Genomic DNA, 9,291 nt, shown 5'->3' on the forward strand with positions numbered 1-9,291 from the left:
TTATAAAGTGTTTGGAACAGTGGCTAGCACATGGTAAATGTTATATAAGTGTAAGCCAAGAATAAAAAGTAATATGGATGTAGATATTCAAAGATAATCCTGAGTAAGACCTGTTACATATGAAAGGATACATAACCGCAACAGGAAAAAACAAATGGCCAAGAGTTCCTTGGTCATCTTTCTCCAGATCCAGTCACAGTATGCCTAGGAGATATAGGTGAGCATAACATAATTTTAGAATAGTACTTTAAAGGAGTTAGACCGAATATGAAATATACTGCTGCCTACTCTCGCCGCTTTTCTTTCTTCTGTGTTTCATCTTCATTTTCTGCATCTTTATTTTGGCTATTTCTGTTGTTTCATTGTTGCTTTACTATTGTAGAATAATGCTTAGGAAATATTTACAAAATTGTACTGCTAAAAAGTCTCCATATAGTATTTGAATTCTTTAGAGGTAAGATGCTATAAAAGCCTAATAAATAATTAAAGTATTAGAGAGACAATAAGAGGAGAAATATACAGAAATAGTGCGGTCAGAGGATGACGATAAAGATTCCTGGAAATAATTCATTTCAGAGAGCCAGGATTTTCCTAATTCTCATGAAAAATGCAATGCAATTCTAGACTGAGTGTGATTTCAAAGACCAATGCTTTTAAGGTATGGCTTGTGAAATGTTGGAGAGAGGAAGCTCTTTTCTTATATTAATATTGTCTGACAAGACACTTTGGAAACAGAACTGAGTCATAAAAAATCTGTCCATCTTCCTTGAAGCTGAAAGATATATGGCTATCTCTGAAAGTAACTTAAATGTAGCTTGTGATAAAGAAAAGGATCAATTTAGTAAAACTCGAATGTCATTTTCTCCAATAACTCAATTTAAAATGTTCTCTTTGTGAGGGCTAGGATAGGTGCTGACTAGAAGACTTTGGGCTGCTTTGAAAAATTTTTGCTTATTTCTTTATCTTTCTTTACTCTATTGAATAATGTAAAACTATGAGCATGTCTTCAGTTATTTGTCCATCATCATATCAGGTTTAAAAAAATTTTTGCTCTTATGAATTAATAAAATGAAACACTCAAAATGTTGTAGGTGTTTTTGTTCTACACAAGTTTTGTTCAGAGTGTAAGATTAAATAATTCAAGATAAACTGATTTTGTTATAGCGAATCTCTATAATCAAAAGTCAAAGCTATTTGCCTGTTTTCTTTCTTCATCATTTCTTAATTATCAACTATTTGTCATGCCATACTTATATTTTGTCAACTAAATACAATGCAAGTATCTTAGTTGACTTTTTTTTTGGTCATTTAAGTGGAAATGTCTGTATTAATAGATAGTTTTCATATGAAAATATGTTATTTACAAAGCTCAGACAAGTTCTGTAATGGATGGATGTAATAGAAAAAAAATTACAGGAATAACTCACGTCTGATTTTCACTCTTTCAAAGCTGACCCTCTTGGAAAACAGGGTTATTTTGCTGGGTCAATCTATGCTAATGGACTAGCTCCTATTCAAAATTCTCATCTCACATGCATGCTGATAGCAGCATTACTCACAATAGCCAAAAGGTGGAAGCAACCCAAGTGTCCGTCAATGAATGATGAGATAAACAAAATATGGTATATGCAGACTATGAAATATTATTCAGCCTTAAAGAGGAAGGACATTCTGACCCATCCTATAACAAGAATGGACCTTGAAGACATTACACTAATTGAAATAAGCCATTTATAAAAAGACAAATACTATTTGTTTCCACTTATATGAGGTACCTAGGGTAGTCAAATTCACAGCAAGTTTAATGAGTATTGTTTCAGTTTTGCAAGATGAAAGAGTTCTGGAGATTGGTTATACAACAATGTGAATGTCCTTAAGACTACTGGACTGTATGCTTAATGGTAAATTTTATGTTATGCATATTTTGATACAAAGTTTTTAGAAACACCTCATATCTTGTGGCTACTGTTCTCTCTTACTAGTCCATGCTGGACATCTTCTCTCTTTTCATTCTCAGCCCATCAGCACAGAATTGTGGCAGGCTTAGAGTTTATAGATTGCAATATCAGTGGGTCAAGTAAGGTAAGAATAAATAGATAGGATTCAACCCCAAATTCAATGTCAGATATCACTGGTCCTAGAAAATTATCTTCCATTACCTGATACAGACCGATTACACCTTCCTTAGGCTCAGACTTTGCATCATATTTCTAGAGTCTTTCTCCCTCCCTAGACCTTCGTTCATCTCTCTTGGTCTCCATATCCCTAAGTCCTTCACCTTCCATCTCCAACATAAAGTTGTCCTTGGGAAATTTTAATTTCTCTACCTTTATTTTGTAGACCATGCCCTGGAGGTCTCATCATTTTTATTCAAAGAATCTATCAAGGTATTTTCCACATGAACTAAATGAGTTATAAGTTCCAAACGAATTTCTAAATGAGAAGAACTATTACCTTTCCTTAGCATTCTGAGTATGCTTCAGTGGGTTTTAGCATAAAATATTAAAATTTTTTCTCCATACTACTCATGAAAAATATTAAATCACACTAGTCACCTTGTAGATTAAATAACGAGCTCTTTTTAACCTAGATGTGTGTCAAATGCTACAGCTATAATTTTGTATTTATTGATATATATATATATCAATACAAAATATATATATATCAATAAATACAAAATATATATATCAATAAATACAAAATTATAGCTGTATATATGAAACTGTGTGGATAGAGTCTTGACTGAAGGTCTCAGTTGAATAACAAAATATTCCCAGGTGTTTTTTTTGTTGTTGTTGTTTTTGTAATTGCTTAAAGTTCAACTTTAAATGCAATGTCTTCTTCAATAGTTTCTGAAGAATGCTTACTTCCTCCAATTTTCTGTACAAATTGTTGACCACCTGTAACTCAGACAGGGCAAGATACAAACAGTATTTTGCTTTTTCTGACTCTATGGTATTATTTGCTCAACATATTTGCTGTCCTGAGTGCTGGGGCCTATCCCTGCATGTCCCCTCTCTGGTGGCCCGCTTTATAAGGGGAGTATACTTCCTACATGCCTTCATGTGAGTCTTGTGCATGTGACTGTCCAGCCAATGCATGCCGAAATTGAGCATAAATCTTGTAGTCCTATCGTTGCTTTTTCTCTCCAGAAAACAACGTATTTCAGATAGGGGATCCTTCTTTAACGTGGCTCTCCCAATAAAGAGACAGAAGGAACAAAGAAGCAACTGACCCATAGCCAACAGGTGCTGTGAATGAGAAATACACCTTGGTTGTTATAAGCCACTGGGATTTTATTAGCAAGACTAGTGAAAACTCACTAAAATAGACTGTGAGCTGTATCTCTGTATCTGGGGAGCTGCTTTGGTATTCTCGCATTACTGAGGTGATGGAGTTAGTTTTAGAACGCTCTGGTTTTAAATAGGGTGAGCAAATTCCACTTTGGCACAAACATGGCTTTCAATATATTTCTTATGCATACTATATATTAGACATTTACTTTGGTTCAGCAACTCAAAAGTTTAAAATTTATTTTTAATCCAACCATACAACGGGGTTTGCAAGAGAACTAATTAGCCCCTGATGGCCTGAGCCATACATTCTATGTAATGAATTCTCTTATCTCCTATACATCTAGAATGGTAAGAGTTATACACAATCCCTGGGAGTACTGAGAAAACAATCTCTCAAATTATTTTCTGTATTCTTTGGTTCAGACAAAATACTTTCGGTAACTTACTGGTGGCCACAGAACAAAAACTCTACTGTTTTGCAGTTTCATATATTCATTCACTTGAGGCTTAGAGAATACAAGGCAGGACTCCAAATTTATACATTTCCTTTCCTCTACCAAGTAGCCTCATTACCCATCATCTGCCATGAACTTCCTTAGCCTGGGGATCACTAGAGCTGTCATGAGACCAGTAAGACATACTTGGTTTCAGATACATTTGCTCCAAATGATACACTAGTGTTCTCAATTGTGACATTAAACAAACAAAAAAACATTTGCAAATAACATATATATACTATGGCACAGCCTCAATACAATTCTTGAGCTGGTGAGTTAAACATATCTAAAAAGAAACTAAAGTTATTTCAAATGAATGTGATTTATATCCTCCCCATTCCCCTCAAGGCCTTCTCATTTCCTCAAATTGATGATAAGATAACTGTTTTTATTGCTCTTCTGTCATTTGTTGCTATAATCTGTTTTGACATCTGTGGCTGGGAACTAGAAAAAGTCTGCTTTTACCCAGGGTCTGGATCTCACTACGCACTGGTTTTTCCAACTCTTTCTCCAGGACATTTATTTCCCATTGGTAGTCCTCTAAGTACTGTGCTGCTGTGTTACTGCTGCTATTCTGTTAATCCTGAAATATCCACTTCCTCTTTCTTTACATATCTGTTTGACACTGAGCTCACCGTTCTTTAAGTATTCTTACTTTGCTTTATTCTTCCAATCGTAGAAAAGCTACATGTTTCTTGTGATTCTGTAATTCCGAACAGCATTCCTAACAGCTTGATACCATCATTATTAGGAGTTACTTTCAAGCTACTTCAGGATACCTCACTTTTTAACAAAGAACAAACAAAAATAACCCTCAAAAGTGATTCTCTCAAAAAAGAAATTCAAATTTAACAAGTAAATAAAATAATCTTAATGATTCTATGATACTTTCATGTTTTCACTTGAAAGCTTTCCTCAACCACAGTTCCAAAGGCTTTTGAGATCAGTTTAATGTCACTTCAGATATTCAGCTTTTAAAATCCTTTTCCCTTAATGGATGTTGTTACCATAGAGAGTAACTGGTTATATCACAAAAGATAATTTCGCAACCAAGGGTTCTCTGAGGATAATAAAGTTTGTATATTGATGGATAGTTATAGAGTTGGAAAAGCAGTTATTGTTGGAGAATTTATTTACTTGCTGATTTATTCATTCAATATATTTATTCAGTGCTTAGATCTCATTGATACTGCCTATGGATCTGTGTTGTTCCTTAATCTGAAATATTATTAAAAAGCAATTTCATCATATAGTTGGCTTATTTTGTGTATATATTATATATTTATATAGATTTTGTGTATATATTATATATTTATATAGATTTATATATATTTATATAGATTATATATATAAATATGTATATATATTTTTTCCCCCCTGAGGGCTAAAAATTACAAAATTCCTATTTGGACCTTAAGTTTTTCAACATAATTTTTAATGTTTTCACTGATAATTATTTAATCTTACTCATTTCTTCCACAAGAGAAGAGTTATTTCCATAAGAGATCGTATATTTTTAATCAATTGCAGCATATCATATTACCCCAAATTTAGTGTCTTAAATAACAAATATTTATTATTTATTGGTCCAGATTCTGGGAGTGGCTTAGCTCGATGGTTCTGGCTCAGGGTCTCTTGGAGTCACACTGCTGGCTGAGGCTGCCTCATCTGAAGCTTTGACTAGGGTTGGAGGGTTTTTTTTTAAGACGCTTACTCACCTGGTTGGCAGTTGGTGTTAGATATTGGCTGAGGGACTCCATAGTCCCTTGTATGTCTCCTCATCCTCCCAGGCCTTTCCAGCAGAATAGCCTGGACTTCTCTAATGGTGGCTGGACTCTGTGTGAGAGAGAAATAAACAGAGAGGAAGAGACAGAGATAGAGATAAGACGGAAAGACATACAGAATTAGAGAGATAGAGATGGGAGAGAGACAAAGAGACAGAGAGACACACAGAGAGAATCTAAACTAAAAGCCAGTAGAGCCCATCATCCAGGGCCCACCACTTCTGCTGTATTCTGTTAGTTTGAACTAGTAAATCCAGTGTACATTCCAAGAGAATGAATTACACAGGGTTGAATACCCAAAGGTGAGGATCACTGGGAACCGTTTGAGAGGCTGCCCACCAGAGTAGTCAGTTGCAAATAGTAGGAAGCCACACAAATTTAGCTTAAGCCAAAAGGAGAAGTTATGCTCTCTTCCAGAAACCAAGCAGAGAGTACAATTATGCCTGGTGAGAAGCTTATAATATCAAAATAAGTCCTCACCTCTGCTTCTTTTTTTGGTGTCTAAATGGAAATGGGTGTCTAAAATTCAAATATATTTTTTCAACTCAATTTCAATTGCTTTGTTCTGATTCCAGTCACTGGCCAGGAGATTCTCATTAGCCCAGTTGAATCTTGTTTCAGTCAGCTCCAGTGTGTGAGTGGGCGGGTAGAGAGGAAGGCTCATGGTAAAGTGTAAGGACAATGGAAATAGGAATGAAGTCACATGACTTTATGCTCAGCATGGTTTATGGATCCAAGCATTTCAGAAGGGACTTCTCAAAGGGAAGTGCAAGTCAATTAATTCACCACTAAAATAACTGGCTGACTTAAGTCCAGTGCAGGTCTGAGACTTTAACTTTGATATGTTTGACAAAGCTAACAATTTTTACTTTTTCCCAATTGTAATAACTAAAAATTATCCTTCTTAATTTTATTAGTGTGTCCATTTTCTGACTCCATTAAGTTTTAGAAAGTAATACATGGAATGCAAACAAATAATGAAATAAACACTACTGCTCAGACTGGTCACATGATGCTTTAAAGTAGAGCTCTTACATGTCCATGGAATTTTCAAAATATTTGCTTATCAGAAAAATGTATGAAAATCAGATTTTGTACAAAAGCTGTTTAGTATGTGTCAATACAATACCCAATGAAGAAAGTGCAGACCATTTAAAAACTATATAAAAATTGTGAATATTATCTATATTTTATATTATAAAAGCAATGCATTTTCCTTATTAAATATCCAGACAATACATAATTTTATCAAGAGGTGAAAATCACTCATAAATCCACAGCTCAGGATAACTACCATGAACATTCTATTCTGGTGGAGAGCCTTTCAGACTTATGCTCAGTGAATATTTTCCAGAGGCGGCTGTTTGTAGCTTTTTTCACTTGCAAATACATTGCTTTCCTCATAAAACTAAATATAGCCATATACAATTATTTTTAATGACTACACTATATTCCTTTGTATGGTGTCCCATAATGTTTCCAGATCTCTATTGATGTATTTTTTTTTTTTTTTTGGTTTCTAATTATTCTCTATTATCAATAGAAAGTTCTTGCACTATATCTTTGAGCACTTGTCTGATTATTAGTGTGTATTTTTAGCAGTGGAATTTCTGGGTCAGTAAATATGCATTTGAATTTTGAAACAGATTGCCATATTACCCTCCAGGAAGATTTTTTTTTTTTTTTTTTTTGTAGTTGACAGTTCTACCAGTAGTCTTTAAGGATGCCTCATTCATTCAACCTCATTCAAGCTGGCTGTTTTCAATGTTTTTTAGACTTAACAATGATGTAAGTGAAAAGTGATATTTCACTGATGTTTTAATTTGCATTTAAAACCTTATCCTTAAAGCAGACGGGCCAACCAGAGCATATTAAGTGGAGTCAGTCAGAGCATATGGGGCCTGGGAAAGTATGAAAAGCAGGGTTATAGGAGACTTTCTTGTGCTTTTTATCCAAGTTACTTGGAACCACTGCATTGATACTAGGTCCACAAAGTTATCTTGACTGTGCTGGTGGATGAGCACATTGATACGAAGTCAAGTTAGACTGTTTTGTGTACCTTTTATACCACACACCTATCCTCCACTCTTGAATTTGCACTAAATTGATAAGCAGTTATTTGGTAAATTTGGGCTCTGTCTCTGGGATCCACTTTTCCCTTGACTTTATCTCTTACACGAGCAGGGGTTATCCTTCAAACATTACCACTATTAATTAGTTGTTTAGTTAACAATGAAAAGTGAAAAATAATGGTTACTTCCTGGTCTAGTCTGGCCCACAGAGTCTCTGACCTGAAGCTAAGAGAGGAGCCCGCATCACCAGCACTTATGTCTTCCAAACAGGGAATATTTACAGAGACTTATAGAATCTTTTCAAATTGCTTTCTGCAGCATTGTGCCAACTTTCTCGGGAAGGCAAATTTTGTGCAGTGTCCTGTGATTTTCTTTGCTTTGGTTCACACAGCAGTGTGTCTGTGATATGTGGTTGGTAGTACTCCTGGTTTCAACGCTGGTGCAGTTTTATTCTGTGTTCTTGCTTCTCTTTGCCTTCATAGTCAGGTTTTTGATGACTTTGACAGCGTGTGGAACAAGAGGTAATATGACTCCATCACCATTCTCTTTCTTGGAAGCTAACATGTTGGAACTTAATCTTGTTATGGCATTCAACATTCAATTTATTAACTCGTGCCTGAAATTCAGTTATAAGTTGAGTATCCAGGCATGTGTGGAGAACAGTGTTAGTGTCACTTGACAAACTCTTGAAATGAGGAAGCACGTTCCATCTTCACACATATTAACCATAGTATAAGTGAGACTCAGAATACAGTAAATTCAGGGTTTGCATTAATCGAACAAAAATAATTGATAGTCACTAGACAGAGGATAGTGAGGACAACAGGGGCACGCCTTGCAATTCTTATCACTCTGGAGAAGACCGCTTTAACCTTAAATTTGCTGATTATTCAAGAAGAAATGCAGTCATGCTATAATACCCAAGTGGTCACACAGCTACATACCTAACTTACTTTTATGTAAAGGAAGCAAATGAGCAACAATTAAGCTGACAACAAGGCAACATTTTTTCAAAATGAAGTTCATTAACCACCAATATGCTATTCAGCCCAGTGTCCTGTATCAACTTAATGCTCATCAAATCCTCAGCATATCCCAACAATTGTCACTATAAGTATTAACTCAAGTCATCAAGGAGAGGGTGAATTTTTTTTTTTTTCACTTTATTAAAAAGGCATCTGTGTGTATTATATTTTGGAAAAGTTCTTATTGTAAAGAAATTAAACAGAAAATACTTTTTTTCAAATGGTCTTTTGTGGGTTGCCTTATGTCTGCCCTAGCCTTTGCCTTTGGAGTAGGTGACTTTATAATTTGTGATTCATCTGTACCCATATTGACATCAAGACAGCAAATGTAAATACAGACTACAGGACCAAACTGAGAGTTTTAGTTTTCCTACTTAGGAGGCTAGACTCAACATTTTGCTGCAATCCCAGAAAAGCAGGTCAAACTCCACTATGATTAAATGAATAATGTATATTTAATAAAGTTTGTCCAGCGGATTCAGAGACAAGTGTTTAGACTGCATATTACTTGGAAAAAATTAAGAAATATCCTTCTTCAGCATTTCTACCTCCCACACCCAAGTGCCTCCCCAAGAGCAGGAGCTCCTTCCCTCCAAAGAGTCTTCCCACTCCAGGGA

This window comes from Pteropus vampyrus, unplaced genomic scaffold (assembly GCF_000151845.1).
Source record: "Pteropus vampyrus isolate Shadow unplaced genomic scaffold, Pvam_2.0 Scaffold108, whole genome shotgun sequence".
In the NCBI taxonomy this organism is placed as follows: Eukaryota; Metazoa; Chordata; class Mammalia; order Chiroptera; family Pteropodidae; genus Pteropus; species Pteropus vampyrus.